Consider the following 17713-nt stretch of genomic DNA (forward strand, 5'->3'; position numbering starts at 1 on the left):
TTGCTTTTACAGGACTATCTTAAATTATCAAGACTATGGGGACCTTTGAAACTAAACTGTGTACAATTTACAATGTGTGATGGTTATGAATCTATTGGGGGCTAGGGGTAGAATGTGGTAGTTTGAATAGATAGCCCCCAATATATTCAGTGTTTGTAGTTTGCATCTGCAGCCACTTGGCTGGAGGCATTGTCACTGGGTAGATCTTAAGGTGTGGTTGAGATTTCAGACTAAATATATATAAACTGTGCCTAGCTGGAGTTCCTGAAGTATGTTGTGTTGTGTGGCTTTTGACTTTTAGGCTTGTGCTTCTCTCTGTGTGTTTGGTCCTGTGGAAGCAGGCCAGCTTCTTCTGCCATCATGGAACTTCCCCGGGATCTGTAAGCTTCAATAAATCCCTTCCTCCATAACTGTGTCTGGTCTGGAAGTTCATCTCAGCAAACCTGATGCTATCTGCTACACTTGTCAAATTAATTTTAAACATCAATGGACTTCTTTTAAAATACTACTTTAAGTTAATATTCTGTTTCCTTCCTTTATAGCACTTGGGCTAATTTACCATAGTTATGATGATTATTTATAACTTTGTAATTACATTGCAAATTACTACAAATATGTATGAGTTATACTCTTTGTAGATGGAACTGTACAAGTGATAGATCATTATTAAAGTTTTGTTCATAAGTACTAGGCTACTTCCTTCTCCCATGTGTATATCATCAGCTACCTAAACCTGTAACACTGACAGGGAAGCTAGTCCTTGACATTCCTACTCTTAGAAATACGTTCATCAATCAGAGAGATTTACATAATACCATCAAGATCCTGTAAAGGTTTATTTGCCACCTTGGGTCACTTTAGTGTCCTTGTCCGGGCCCTAAACCCTAGGAGGCTGAACTCTAATGAGTTGCACTCTCCATGTCCTTCATGCTCAGTTTTTTTTTTTTATTAGTTATGTACCCAGTGTGTAAACAATCATGTTGGTACTATCATTAGCCTCCTCTGTGCCTTCCCCCCTCCACAGGGACCCTCTTCATTGGGGAATGTGGGTCATGTATTGTGGGGTTAGCCATCAGTTATGGGTAAGAGGCAATGTCTCTGTGCATAATGTTCCAATATGTGGCTCTAACAATCTTTCCACTCCCTCTTCAACAAATTTCCCTGAGCCACGTTGGATTTCTTTTAGGTCTACTTCAGTGTTGAAGTCTTGGGAGCCTCTGTGTCTCTGGATATCTGGTAGGAGTTCACTGTTCTCTGTCTCTATCTCCTTTACTCTTGTTCTGGTATCAGGTTCACCAAGAAAGTAGCACTCTTGCTCATTTCCCCAGTTATTCTTGGTTTCATTGGGGGCCCTGGTGAGGTGTCATGAGCTGATTCTCTCATCAGGATCTGAGCCCATCTGAAAAAGAGAAGCAAATTCTCCAGTGGAGTGCAGGCAATATCTGATAAATGGGGTAACAGTTACTATTTTAGAGAGAATTTAATAGGTGTAGGCCCACTTGTAGCCCAGTTGGTTGGAGCTTAATAATGGAGAGTGAGCTCATTTTTTGGATATGGTTCTGGCTTTTTTCCCAGCTCCAGCTATGGGTTCCATTACACTGAGTGGATCTGTTAGCTAAATCAAGAGCATTTGGTTACCCACCATGACTGTGTGCCTCTATTGCACTTGTGTGAGGATCATTTCAGGGTGTTAGCTAATGAGTAGCTTAAACTACAAGTTGCTTAGACAGATGTTGGTCATTTTTCCTGAATCGCTCATGTAGCACCTTTGGCAATGGATGAGTTAACTGTCTGGGGACTGACTCTCTTCCAGATTCCATCCAGGTCACTCCATGTTCCTTATCAACAGCATATCTTCAGCAGAAGGGTCTTAACACTAACCTTTTGAGGGTAATCAAGTACTCTGACAGAAATCTATCTTCTTTTGGGAAACCTTATATGTCTCTCTGATCAAGAGCTCATTGTGGCTGTTAACCACATTCTGGTACTGGGAGTTACAGGCCAGCACCAAGCAAAATAAGGAAGAAAAAGATAGGTAATATAAAAGAGAGAAGAGGGAAAGAGAGAGAGAGAGAAGCAGGAGAACATTAAGGTCAGTCTTCATCATACCCTCTCCAGAGCCCTGTGATTCAGGTGTTCACTCTATGTTCACTCTGATGAAGGTTTAACCATTTAGTCTATCTTTTAGGGTGTAGAATTTGTGAGTCCACTGCCATTTGGGTCCAGTTTTGTGTCCCCACTCCAACGCTTACCCTATTGTCCAATATTCAAGATGCTTATTAGGTATGTCAGAATCTCATGAAGATTGAGGTTAGGAGCCACAGATGAGTGAGACCATGCAACAGTTATCTTTCTGTGATTGGGTGAATTTGCTGAGAATGATCTGTTCCCATTGAGATCAGGAACAAGACAGGAGTGTCCACTCTTACCTCTGCTCTTCAACATAGTACTGGAAGTCCTAGCTCAAGCAATAAGACAGGAGAAAGAAAGAAAAGGGATACAAATTGGAAAGGAAGAAGCTAAATTAGCCCTATTTGCAGATGACGTGACTGTTTATAAGTGACCTGAGAATCTCCATCTCAAAGCTCTTAAAGGTGATTAACTACTTCAGTAAAGCAGCAGGATACAAAATCATTGCACAAAAATTAGTAGCTTTTCTAGATGCAAAAGACAAAGATACAGAGAAAGAAATAAGTGACATTGTCCCATTTTCAATAGCATCAAAAAAAAAATAAATACATAAAATACCTTGGAATAACATTTTAACCAAGGATGTGACAGACCTATACAATGAAAACATAAAAACACTTAAGAAAGAAACTGAGGAGAACTTGAGAAAATGGAAAGACCACCAATTCTCCTGGATAGGCAGAATTAACATTGTGAAAATGTCAATCTTACCAAAGGCAATATACAGGTCTAATGTTCTTATTACTGTTACCCCTCTTTTAATTTTTCTGGGTACAAGTAATGAATCACCTTAATAATTAGAAAACATGGAATGATTAAAAGGTGCTAGCTTGGGCAGGAGAGATGGCGTAGCAGTTATGCGCTTGCCTGTGAAGCCTAAGGACCCCGGTTTGAGGTTCTATTCCCCAAGACCCACGTTAGCCAGATGCACAAGGGGGCGCATGCATCTGGAGTTCGTTTGCAGTGGTGTGCCCATTCATTCTCCCCCCCCCCCCCGTAGCTCTCAAATAAATAAATAAAATAAACAAATTATTTTTAAAAAGGTGCTAACTTTATGATAATCACACTTGGTATTTTCAAATACAAGGAGCTAGAAGAAACTTTACTTTTTCTCCTCACACCATAGGGCATCATGAATGTTTTTGTTAAGCCGAGCTTAGTTTCTTCTGGATATAATGCTTCTTTCTGGGGTGAAATCCACTTTTGTAGCATTTGTTTTTTAAGTTTATTATTATGCTGCAAAGGGTATACTTAGCTGACTTGACTGAAGAGACCCAAATACGAAATGGATTTAGCACTTTGTAACTGTTTTTCTCTGTGCTAATAATGGCAAAATCACCAGTTTATTATATGTTAAATGCTAATGTTTTTCTTTAATAGTCAGGAACTTCGTGTACTTAAAAGAAATCCATCCTTTTTAGCTACTTGAAATAGCTAACCTAACTTTTTCTGTAATATATAGTCCAAACTTTTAAAATGATATCAATCCCTTAAAGTTTATCTGCATTAATGGGTTTGTTGTCTTAAAAACTTATTTTTTAACTTCATCTGAATGAATTATGGCTCTAAATGTTAAAAGCTCTTTGTCTTCCTTAAGCATCTCGATAACTTGCAAGTTGTACAGTTCTGGTTCAATATTCCCTTTCTTTCCTCCAATTCCTATCACTGTTTCAAAATTAGATGAACGGCTGGCTAACTCCTTTCATAAATCAAATCACATTCTTCCTGTGGTTTCAATGGAGCAAGTCAGGCTTGGGAAACGAGCACAGACACTTACAGTGGTGCTGTTCCAGGGACCCCAAGGAACGAAGACTTTATGAACTTGGTCTATATAAGTCACATCCCCACTCAGCATAATCACAAGGCTTGCTGCAGTTTCAAACAATGAAATGTGAGAATTCTAATCAGTCCTTCAATTATCAGAGCTGTCATTCTGCTCCCACTTTCTGTACCCCAGCAAAATCCCAGTTGCTTTTATGGAAAAGTTCTCAAATTTTTACTCGCCATTTTCCAAGAGAATGTAAAATGTTTATAAAGCAATGGCTGTGGGTGAATGCTGACAATGCAGGAAGCCTTCTCTGCTGTATATTCAACAACTGCTACTTCTCTGGTCTTCTTCCACAGAAAGTTAAACATCCTCACATAGCTTCAATTAAAAAAAAAAAAAACTTACACACACACACACCACAGGTTTATTTCATTTATATTTTCTATTCAAATGTCTAGAGTTATTCACTTTTTCTCCCCACCTTTGCAGGGGGAGAGGGGTTTTGGGCATAAAGCCCAGGGCTTCATTTAACACTGAGCTACATGCCCAGTTCTTCCCCCTTCCTTCTTGGTCAGCTATTAATGCCTCCTTCCTCCATTGTTTTACTCAAACAATATCTGCTAAAGTCATCTCTGATAACACCAAGGATGAGTCTCAGTCTTCATTTAATTTACAATTTCCAAACTATTCCTTTTGACAGCTGTCTTTGATCCATGGATTCTGGTTTTCTTCCCTTCAGCTGATTTGCCTCGTAATTACACATCAGCTCATTGTGATCTGCTAGCCACTAAATACTGACAGAGAGAAATCTGAAGGGTAAACTTTGAGAACCAGTTTTAAAATCTCCAAATTCAAATTCCAATAATTTTGTGTACGAAATAGTTGTCAAATTCACTGACTTCCCATCTCCAATATCACCACCTCTCATAAAGTATAACCATCTTTCCCTGTATTACTATAACCAGTTGGTTTCCTCATATGTCCCCCATCCCCTCCTAATATTATTTCTACAATGAGGACAAAAAATTCCTTTTAATATGCAAATTGGGCCTGGCCATATTGGCCCTTTCAGTTTTCCCATGGCTTTCTATTGCCTTTAAAATAAAGACCCTGAAAAAATGGCTTCCAAGGTCTTTAAGTGATCCTCATATTCTTGCTACTGGGTATCCTCACATCCTGCACCACTCTTCTCTCCCTGTATTTGCATGGCACTGACAAGTCAGTATTCCTCCATGGCCATAGCAACAGCTGAGTTCTCTATAAAGAAGTGTTTTCCATCAACTCATTCAAAGATTACTTTCTCAAGAAGTCCTTGTAGCTTTTAGAATTACATATATGAAATCATGAATTGCAATAATTATATGTATAAAATAACTAATTACATTAATTAGCTAAATCACTTTAATTGCTGTGACCTTTTGACTATTTACTTAAAGTTTGCTCCCCACTCCCATTAAACTTGAAGCTCCCTGAGAAAAGGAATTGTGTCCCTTTTAAACTTTGGTTTAAAGTTGTAGAATCTGCACATAGTCTCTAAGAGATGCTCTCTTTAAAAAGAAAGTACTCAGCCGGGCGTGGTGGCGCACGCCTTTAATCCCAGCACTCGGGAGGCAGAGGTAGGAGGATCGCCAAGAGTTCGAGGCCACCCTGAGACTCCATAGTGAATTCCAGGTCAGCCTGAGCTAAAGTGTGACCCTACCTCGAAAAACCAAAAAAAAAAAAAAAAAAAAAAAAGAAAGTACTCAACAAATTCCTAAATAACAAACCAAGAATTTTAAAGCCATGCTTAGGAAACTGGAAGTGCTTAACTTTTTTTCTGTTTCTCCTCCCTTAAGGAAACCAATCGTAAGAAAGTGAAAGTAGCTTATGAAAGTAGCTCAATGAAAATAAGTGCTCTTCACAGAGGTGTATCAAAGGCTTTGTGAAAGTTAATTAGTGGAGCAGAATTGGCAAGTCCAGGTGTCTTAAATATGCCAGGAAGTAGTATCCCACCTGCAACCCACCACCTTGGCTTTAACTTGGGCCCCTAGATAGAGGACCCTTCTCTGGCAGACACAGCAGCAAAATCTCTCACATAGGTTGAAGAGGACATGAGGGCCAGGGGTTAAGCCCATGTGGAATGTACCTTTCCCCATTGGGCTAAATAGCCCTGAGGAAGCATCTTCCTGGGTCCATTTTCCTGAGGACTGACAGCACCATAGCTGACCATGTCCATAATCTTATCTGGTAGCCCTGGTGAGGCTATTTTGGGGTATTATAAAGGTAGTCAGCACAGTTTGGATTTACATGCTGGGATGGGATGTCTACAGGCATATTTCAGAGAGATCACCCCTTTGCACACATAGGACTGGAATGAACACAGGATAAGAATACAGTGAGATCAGGAACCTGTATGTGCATCAAATAAGAGAAAGATAAAGATGAATTAAACTATGTAGAAGCTGGAGCCAGGCTACTCATTATAGGCATTTATTCTCACAATAAAACTAGTTTTTCCTCTCCCCATCTGTTCTAGCTATTAGATGAGACCATCCATGTACCCCCACCCCTTTAATATTCACATATAACTTTTGTCCATGCTCCTGAATATAAACTTCTCTTGAGAGAAGTCTCTACATTTGCTAGAAACCCTTTTTCTTTCTTTCTTTTTTTTTCCCCTAAGAAGCAGCTTTATTATTCAGACTTAGACAGGAATCAGCTTCAGACATGAAGAGGTAAGAGGCAGTAGACACTGAAGTCCTATCTCTTGATGACTAAGACTCAAGTTATCTATTTTTCTATTATGACTTGAGCCATTTGTTTCTATTGTTCATTAGTGATTAAGGGAAGCCAGTCATTATTGCCACTACAAGTCACCCAACCACATTTGTTTAGACTCAAATTGAAACAAAGCTTGTGAATGTTGTCTGGAAAAAAAAGACTTAGTAGGGATTCAACAACAAGACAACCCACAAACAGCTGGGAATTTCAGCCATCGTATATCACATTTCTGGAAACATTACAGAGATCACTGCTTCTACAGAGACTTCTTAGTCCTTTCGTGTATAAACATTGGTAGTCCATAAAAGCTATGTATATGCTCGGCCCATGCTAGCCATGTATATTGGGACAATTGCTAACTTTTTAAGAATCTTCCTTATCTATATTATCAACTTAAAAGAATTATGAAGACCATATTAAAACTATGATGCTACATAAATACTATAAAACATATTTCTCTATTATATGTCTGATTTTAAATTTTTATTATGATATTTAGCTTAAAATATCAAAAATGTGGCTGGAGAGATTGCTCAGTGGTTAAACCACTTGCTTGCAAAAGCCTGATGGCCCGGATTCAGTTCCTAAGTACCCAAGTATAGCGAGGAGCACAAAGTGGCACGTGTATCTGGAGTTTGTTTGCAGTGGCAGGAAGCCCTGGCATGCCCATACATTTCCTCTCTGTCTCTATCTCTGTCTCTGTCTCTCTCTCTCTCTCCCCCATCTCTCAAATAAAGTATTTTTCAAAAAGATATCAAAAATGAATTCATAGCCAATTTTTATGTAGTGCTTACTATGCATCAGGTATAATTCCATGCAATGTACATGAACTTTAATCACTTATGATAAATAATCACTTTTTTATCATAAATGATTAATGTTCATGTAACAAGTGAAGAAATGGAGGCAGAGAAAGGTTGAGTCTCTTGTTCATGATAGCATAACCAACAATGGGAAAACCAGGCATTCTGGCTGCTTTGAACCATCAATATTTTATTTTATTTAGTAGAAACTTTGTATGGACACATTATGTATTGGTACCATCATGTCCTGCCTCCCTCCTGCCCCCATTCCACTGAGGGCCCTTCTCAGTGGAATTTCTGGTATTCACAGTGGGGATGTGTGTTATGAGATATGAGAGGAGCAGTCAGTCATAGTAGTGGGGGGCAATGCTGTAATGTCTCTGGATATTCCCTTCCACTCTCTGGCTCTTACAATCTTTCCACCCCTCTTCCACAAAATTCTCTGAGCTGTGGTGAGTGTGTTTTAAAGTCTGCTTTAGTGTCATGCTCTCAGCAGCTTCTGGATTTCTGCTTTGGCACATTTTGAGTATGCTTCGTATCTGTCTTCATAACCTTGGCACAGGTTGTCAGGCTCTCCATGGGAGCAGCGCTCTTGCTCATCTCAACAATGCATCTGTGGTTTCACCTGGACCCTGTCTGATGTGCCGGAGTGGCTTATCTCCTCAGTTTTTGCTGCCTTCTGAAAAATAAAACCAGATTTTCCAATGGAGAATGAGGTCAGCATAGATTAAATGGGATAAGTATTGTTATTTAGGAGAGATTTTTGATGGGTATAGTCTTTTTTTTTGGCCAAAGAGTAGTGGGAGCTTCTGGATAAAGTGCATGATCTTGGTCTTCATAATATTCTGACTTGGTTTCCAGTTCCAGCTATGGGTTTCTTTCCATTGAGTGGATCTCTTAGCCAGAGAGCCTTTGATTACCTACCTAGGCTGGGTGCCATTATTGCTTGGGCATGTACATCTTGTCAGGCCAGTTGCTTTCATATAGCACTTTTTCCTCCTAGAACACAAGGTTGTTAGCCATTTTCCTCCAGCAGCTCATGTAGTACTTTCCAGTACTACATGGGCAGACCATCTGGGAACTGGCTTGCTTCTAGATTCCAGATCTCTCCATTTTCTGTGCTGGCAGCATATGTTGTCTTCCGCAATAAGGTCTAACCTTTTGCCTCAGGCAGGTAACCAAGTACTTTGACAAAAGCTTGTCTTGTTTGGGGGACTTTGTAGGTCTCTCCAATCAACAGCTTAATATGGATTATAACTGATTTCTGGGACCAGGAGCTATAAGCCAGAGCCAAATATTTTAGGGTTAAACTTCATCCCACCCACTCCAAACAATCCCTTCTTACCAAATAGTCCCTGCATACTCCTGTTGAGGGTTATATCTTTTAGTCTGCTATCCAGGAGAAAGAGAAATCCTTTTTTTCTACAAAGCTCATTTATGAACATACTTTTCACAGAGTTCCATCTCTGTGTTTTTACCTCTGCTGTTCTCTCTCCCTGAAAATATCTGTATTCTTTCAGTCTGCCTCAAAATGTGACCAAATTTTAGAGCTTTGCTGACATCTGTCTGTCTCATCAAGCCTCTGACTGCTCAAAACACACACTAACTACTGTCATCCCTGGCCTTCTAGATAACTGTCATATGATTTCATTTACCACACAATCAGATATCTAAGTATGCCAGCCCCATTTTTTTTTTATAACTAGGGCAAGAAACTTATCTTATTAACTATTTGGAAATATGGATTTAAAAGCAGTCTCAAAAAAGTCAACTTTATTTAGATATAGGTGCTAATCTAGGCTTAGTATTAATCATTATTAATTTTATGCTGAGTGAATGAGGCATTTACCAAACTGAACAATGCTTGAAGATAGTGAGATGGGTTCAGTGAAGATATATTTAAGTTCTCCCTCCAGATTTTTGTCACTTAGGTATTCTTGGTTTTTCTTACAATAGATGCACAAAAGAGAAAGACCTTTCACAGCTTTGAACAGAGCAACAGGGAGCAAGGCTTAGTAGAAAGTCCTAAACCTGAGATTCACAAATTCAAAACTCTAGGAATACTTCCGGATAGACACAATGTATCTTCAACTCATTCAACTCTTTTCCCAACAAAGCATCTCTCACTTCTTACTTCACCTGCAATTTCACTAAGTTTCCAAAGTTCAAGAAATGCCTGCTCCTTAGGCAAACAAAAAAACTTTGAAACCATGGCATTTTAACATTACCCATAATTGCAATCACCTGCCAAAAAATGAGCAGGTCATAACACACTTGTAAGCCATGAAACAGTTTTGAACATTTCTCTTCCTGAAAGATCTTCTTTTATGGATGTTCTTCTATTAAATGTTTCCTGTCACACCATTTGGCATATTTATAGTCATAAATATATAAAACAAGTCATATTGGCAACTACATATAACCATTTACTGTATGATATTTAATTAGGGAAGTATAGTAATAAAAATAATAAATGCAATCAATTCTGCTTTGGAAAGGAAAGTTCTTTTTTATTCATCCATCACTTCTATCTGGCATAGTATACATGTCATAATTTCTGAAATTGGACTTTTATGTTTTTGATTAGCTGAGTTAGAGTCAACAGAAGAAACAAGTGAAGAAAAACTCTCTAAATAAATCTTTAAAAATTTTTTTTTCTTTATTATAAAGTATTGAAAAGTTATTTACTTCTTAGTATATTACTTTAATAAAAAGTTGCCTGAATTCCTCATTGAAACTAGCCTTTTTAAGCAAAAGATAAAAAAAAAAAAGTCTTAATCTCACTCTATTTCCACTCTGTCAAGATATTTTACTACATTGTATTAAACAGCTTTGTAGAGCTTCTATGTTTTTTAAATTTTTTTATTAATTAGTTTTGTACTCAGTGAATACAGTCTATTTGGTACCATTGTTAGGCTCATCTATGTCCTATCCCCTCCCTTTGGCCCCTCCTTTTTGAGGTATATGGGTCATGCATTGTGGAGTCGGCCCACAGTTATGGGTAGGATAAATGTCACTGCATATCATGACCCAACATGTGGCTCTAACATTCTTTCCTCCCCCTCTTCCACAAAATTTCCCTGAGCCATGTTGGGATCATTTTTGGTCAGCTTCAGTGATGAGGTATTGGGGTCCTATGGGTCTCTGGATATCAGATTTGGTAAAAGTTGATTTTTCTCTGTGTTGATCTCCTTCACCCTTCTTCTGGTACCCGGTTCACCAAGAAAACCGCACCCTTGCTTGTTTCACCAATTGTTCTTAGCTTCAGCTGGGACACTTTTGAGGTATGATGGGGTGGCTCTCTCCTTAGGATCTATATATATCTGAAAAGCTTCTATGTTTTAATATAAAACATCATATGTATACACACAACCTTCCTGTTCTGTAGCCTATGTAGCTAGGAATTGAAAGCTAGTAAGATATTACTATTATTAAATAGGAAAAAACATTAGCAAGACAGACAGTGTATAAGTGTATAGAAATTCATTAATTTTTTGACATGATTTAAACATCATATCAATTTCTCAACAATTAAAGTTTTCTTTTCTTAGAAGTTTCTCTTCAGATAATTCTCTTTCTTCAAGTCTCCTGAGTCAAATAAGACAAAGAGGAGTTCAGAGAAGTCAGGGCACACACACTCTCTTCCCTAATTCAGTGTTTTTAAGTTTAAAGAAAAAAGGTTATGAGATGGCTCAAAAGAGAAGTTTGTATTCAGGAAAGCAGGTACAACAGTAATGAAATTACTGATGGAGGGTGAAACAGAGCTACTGGTTGTAACAGATGGAAAAGAACTAAAAACTGTTTTATTATACAGATAGATTCACAACTCTACAAGAGCCAAAAAGATAACCCTTCACTTTAAGGGTGTTTCACAGACTAACTCAAAGTAGAAAAGCATCTCCTGGGTACAATATGAACACACATACACATGTTTGATATAAAACATGTTTTATCTGTTTGAACAATTCAAGCATCAGCTTTCCTTAACATACCCATAAGCACTATCCCTGCAGGAGTAACCTTAGTAAATTTTATTATGGAATCTCTGCACAAATAATTTTTCATGAAAAATATTAGAGACAATGTGCTACAGCTGAATATAAAACTACAAAGAAATGTCCCAGAATAAGAAAGCTAGATCAGAAAGTTTTTATCCTCTGAGGTAAGAAAAGAAATATCCACCCTAAAGGAAGGTTTATTTAAATTAGACATAGATAGTCTTCAAATGTAACCATGTGGTCAGGGACAATATTAGGCAAAAAGCTGAAATGTAACAAAAGAAACAAGTCAATGAAGAATTATTTACACACTTGCACTTCATCCTAGCAACATAAGAAATTTCTCAGAAACAACACAGAAGGAATCAGAGGACATAGAGCAGGGCTCTACATGGAGAAGAGGAACAGACCTTTAAAAAAGAACTTGACGAGCTGGGCATGGTGGTGCACACCTTTAATCCAGTACTCAGGAGGCAGAGATAGGAGAATCACCATGAGTTTGTGGCCACCCTGAGACTACATAGTGAATTCCAGGTCAGCTTGAGCTACCCTACCTCAAAAAAAAAAAAAAAATTGACACTGTATCTGCAAATTTCCAGAACAGCACACTTTCCATCAGCAGAAATATCTCCAGTATGAATAATAATGAAGCATCACACCAACCTACATCAGTGTAAATATGCTCCATGATCATCAGAACCACTCAATTCATAGTTATTCATTTGTTCACTCAAGAGTTCTGCATTAACTGTTGACTTTGTGGTAGGCACTGGAGTGCATGAGGGAGATACCAAGAACAAAATGCTCCAGAGATTCACTCTAGTGAGAGAAGCAGACCCAACCACAAATGATTACAAAACAGTTTATAACTCTTGGATAACTGGTGTGTGTGTGTGTATGTGTGTGTGTGTGTGTGTGTGTGTGTGTGTGTGTGTGTGTGTGTGTTTCCAGTACTCTGTGGGCACAACAATGTAGTGGTCTTGGTTCTTACATCAGGCGCAACTTCTTGCCTAATAAAGCAGTATTCAAATTTATCAGAAAGTCTCTTATGACTTAATTAGCATGATTCAAGTTCTTTATAAGCCAATATGTCCAGTTTAATCTCCACAAATGCCAAGCTAAGGTCTAAAACCATGGAAACATGAGGCTCTGCCTGAAACAGTCATTTAATATCTTTTTCTTTGACAATTCATATTTGCAAGAAAATCCGTTTCTTTAGAAATAGCCATCACTTGTATTATCAAGCTTCTATTACATGAAAACACTTCCCTAGGGAATATTTATCACAAATGTACATGAGCTATTCATTTTATTTTACATTGGTGATTCCCAAACTAATGAATATAAGAATCCCATTGGAAGATTATTTAAAATTCAGGTTGCTAGGCCCTACTCTCAGAGGTACAGATCCACTGAAGTCAAAAAAAGGATCCAGAAATGTGCATTTCTGCAGTATCTCAGATGATTCAAATAGAGATATATCCAAGATTACACTCTAAAAAGCATTTCTCAAAACAAATGGCAAATACTATCAATAATGCAAGGATGAGGGAACTCTTACCGTTTGAGAATGAAATTAGTGCAGCCACAGTGGAAATCATTATGAAGTTCCACTAAAAGCCAACAGTGGAACTACCATGTGACTTATCTCTTATCACATGTGCTTCCACAACCAAAAAAAGGTAGGTCAGCATTCCAAAGACATACTTACACATTCATGTTTAAAACTGAATTATTCAAATAGCCAAGTTATCAAAATAGCCAAAATGCCCTTGTGCAGATGAATGGATAAAGAAAATGTGGAATATATATACAGAGATAGATAGACTATATAAGATAGATAGAAAATGGGCTTTAATGTAGTCATAAGAAAGATGGAAATTATGTCATTGGTAGAAAAATGGATGGAATTAGAGATCATAATGTTAAGCTAAATAAGACAGACTCAAAAAGATAAGTATCACATGTTTTCTCTCACTTGTTGAATCCAAATTTAAATGTATATTTACATATGCTGGTGCTTCTAGATTCATATATACATGTTTTATAGATTTAAGTATACATGTAGATATAGTTAATTTTTATGCTCATACAGTTTAAAGATATTTATGTTATATATATTTTTAATCTAAATATGTAAAAACCTGAAAATAAGAATAGGAACTATCTGGGTAAAGGAAGGAGAACAGTGGAAGAAGGAAAAGACAGGATAAGCAAGGGGTTGAACATAAGCAAAGTACATGACACACATATGAAAATGTCATAATAAGTCCACCACTTTGTACAATGCACATGCTCTAGTGCAGCATGAGAGTGGTATACATAAGCAAAGTTTATACTTTAGTATGCAGGTAATAACTGGCTTCTCTAATATTTTAATATGTTAAATTTTTCATTATTATTATTATTAACAATATATTTAATATGGGTCCATCATGTGTTGGTTCCCTCTTTTCCCTCACTCCCGCCCCCATTCCACTAGGTACTCTCCTCACTTGGGTTGCAGGTATTCCCCATGGGATTGTGGATTATGCATTGTGGGAGCATTACTCACTTATTTTTGGAAGGAGGAAATGCCTCTGAGCATGATGCCTCAACCTGTAGCTCTTAACAATCTTTCTGGCCTCTCATATGCAAAATTCCCTGAGATATGGTGGGTGAATTTTAAGTCTACTTCAGTGATGAGCTCTTAGGAGCCTCTGGAACTCTGCTTTGGTAAATGTTGCATATCCTCAAGGTCTGTCTCCTTCACTCTGGCACTGATTATCAGGTTCACCATGGAAGTAACATTCATGCTCATCTTCCCAATTCCTCCTTCTGTAGTTCTAACTCTGGCTTGGCTGAAGTACGAGGGGTAGTTTATCTCCTTGGGTCTTCTTACCTTCTGAAAAAGAACAGATTCTCCAACAAAGATTGAAGTCAGCATAGTTTAAATGGGATAAGCATTATTAATTTAAGGAGAATTTGATGTATGTAACCCTTCTTTTAACCAGACTAATGAGAGCTTGACACTGGAGAGCATAATCTTTGTCTCCATAGGATTCTGATCTGGTTCCCAATTCCAGATATGGGTTCATTTGCACTGACCAGATCTCTTAGCCAATCAGAGAGCTAGTGGTCACCCACCAAGGCTATGTGCCACTATTGCACTGGCATGTACATCCTATTAGGTGCTTGCTTCTGAGACCTATGGTTGCTCAGATCATTAATGGCCACTTTTGCCTAGTAGCTCATGTAGCACTTTCTAGCACTAGACAGACTGTCTTGGAACTGGCTCTTTTCCAGATTCCAGCCAGGTCTCTCTATGCCCAGTGACAGCAGCATATGGTGCCTTCAGCAATAGGGTCTTGCCTTTTGCTTCATGTGGGTAATTAAGTGCTTTGACAGAAACCTGTCTTGTTTTGGTGACCTTATAGGTCTCTCAAATCAACAGTTCATTGTGGGTAGCAACCAATTTTTGGTACTGGGAATTACAGACAAGAGACAAATATATATATATATATATATATATATATATATATATATATATATATGTGTGTGTGTGTGTGTGTGTGTGTGTGTGTGTGTGTGTGTGTGTGTGTGTGTGAAGTTTAGGCTTCATCCCACCTTCTCCAGGAACTTCTCTTCAGGTTCAACCCCGTTATTCCTGTTATGTCTTTTAGTCTATCTCCAAGGATAAAAGGTTCTATGATACCAGTTCATTTTGGATTTAGTTTTGTGTTTGTTTTTCTTCACCCTCCTTTTCCCCTCCCCCCAAACTTTTCCATCCCTATTTTCTGGGACTTGAGTTGCCTATCACATATGTCAGCACATATGTTGAGCTGGTCTAGATTAGGAACCACAGACAAGTGAGACCATGCTGCGTTTGTCTGTCAGTATATGAGTTTGCTGAGTATTGTTTGTTCCAAGTCTATCCATTTTTCTACAAATTTTATTGTATCATTTTTTTTTTTCTTACTGCTGAGTAGAATTCCATCCTGTAAATGTACCTCAATTTTGTTATCTATTCATCCAATGATGGACACCTGGGTTGATTCCAGTTCTTAACTATTATGAATTGAGCAGCTATAAACATGGTTGAGCAAATATGTTGGTAGCTCTATGTTCATGCTTTTCAGGAATCTCCATATTGATTTCCATAATGGTTGTTCAAGTTACATTCCCACCAACAGTGAAGGAAGGTTCCTCTTCCCCCACATCCTCACCAACATTTGCTGTTATTAGATTTTTTTTAAATAATTTCCATCCTTGTTAGAATAAGGTGAAATGTCATAGTTGTTTTAATTTGCATTTCCCTAATGGTTAGGGATGTTGAATATTTTCTTAAGTGTGTGTTAGTCATTTGAATTTCTTCCTTTGAGAACTCCCTATTCAGTTATCTGTCCCATTTTTGGAGTGGGTTTTTTGATTTTTTTATTGTTTAGTTTTTTGAGTTCTTTATAGATCCTAGATACTAGGTTTCTGTCAGTGGTATAGCTGGTGAAGATTTACTCCCATTCAGTTGGTAATCTATTGACTGTGCTAATAGCACGTTTGTCTGTGCAAAAGCTTTTAGGCTTCATGAGATCCCATTGGTTGAGTGATTGTTTAATTTCCTGGGCTACTAGGTTTTGTTCATGAAGTCTTAACACTCCTCTATCATGGAGAGTACCTCCTATTTTTCCTTCCAGTAAGAGAAGTGTTTCACATCTTATATTAAGGTCTTTAATCCATACGGACTTTTAAATAGCATTTCTGGGCTGGGGAGATGGTTTAGCAGTTAAGCGCTTGCCTGTGAAGCCTAAGGACCCCGGTTCGAGGCTCGGTTCCCCAGGTCCCACGTTAGCCAGATGCACAAGGGGGCGCACGCGTCTGGAGTTCGTTTGCAGAGGCTGGAAGCCCTGGCACGCCCATTCTCTCTCTCTCCCTCTCTCTGTCTTTCTCTCTGTGTCTGTCGCTCATAAGTAAAAAAAATAAAAAAATAAAACATAATAAATAAATAAATAAATAGCATTTCCGTACTCAGGACCATCACTTTTTTAAATAATAAACTCAGCATTGTAGCAGAAGGCCAACTTATCCCATAACTTCACTCCTGCATTTCCTTTCTTTACCCCTCACCATGGCCAAGAAGTGCAACCATCTCAGCCATACTACATCTCAGATAATTCACATTAACTCCTGCATGGATTCCTTCTAGATTGCTCCAAACTCAAACAGCTTTTTCTTATCCTGCCCATGCTGTCATTAGCCTTTAGTTGCATGGGATATTCCATATCACATTTCTGCACAAATGTCTCTTTATTACTGACTTGTCATTTTACCCAGTGATAATGTTAGAAATTGTACATAAAGCTTCATGTTAATTTTTTTGTTTATTTTTATTTATTGACTTCAGAGCGACAGACAGAGAAAGGCAAATATATAGAGAGAGAATGGGCATGCCAGGGCCTCCAGCCACTGCAAACGAACTCCAAATGTGTGCACCCCCTTGTGCATCTGGCTAATATGGGTCCTGGGGAATCAAGCCTTGAACTGGGGTCCTTAGGCTTCAAGGGCAAGTGCTTAACCACTAAGCCATCTCTCCAGCCCTTCATGTTGATTTTTAAACCTTGGTGATATCTGAACACAAATAGTGAATTCATGTTCTGACATACACTGGACAGAATGTGTCCCCATGTTCCCTCCAGAGATAAATTGACCTTTTTCACATCAGCTGTATATCTGACCTAGATATCAGCATGGATAAAACTATAAAGGGGTCATATGTGACTACAAGAAGTACAGGAACAAAACAAACTAACTACCAGGTGTTCTCAATTGAAATTAAAGAAAACCAAAGTTTCTTGGCCAGACAGGTAGACATAACAAACCAATCATGAAAAACCTAACCTGTTGCTTCAAAAATGGTGGCAAGAAGTCCAAGCTGATGAGAGAGACATCAAATACTCCACCTTCTAATGATAGCTACAGAAAACTGAGATTGAAACGTACCCTCCACTGCTTACCAGGAGAGGGAAGCAAAACTAACTCCCATAGCCCCTCACTGATCACTCCAATCTCAGGACCTTTACCCAATCCAACCTTCAAAACAATAGACTAAAGAAGGGAGAAGGGGTTATAGTAGGAATATGTCTAGTGAGGAAGGATACCAGCTTTCATTCAAACAACCCATCCCTTAGTTGATTTCCTAGTTGACTTTTATCTGTTACATG

Source organism: Jaculus jaculus, chromosome 7, assembly GCF_020740685.1.
Source record: "Jaculus jaculus isolate mJacJac1 chromosome 7, mJacJac1.mat.Y.cur, whole genome shotgun sequence".
NCBI classification, from domain to species: Eukaryota; Metazoa; Chordata; class Mammalia; order Rodentia; family Dipodidae; genus Jaculus; species Jaculus jaculus.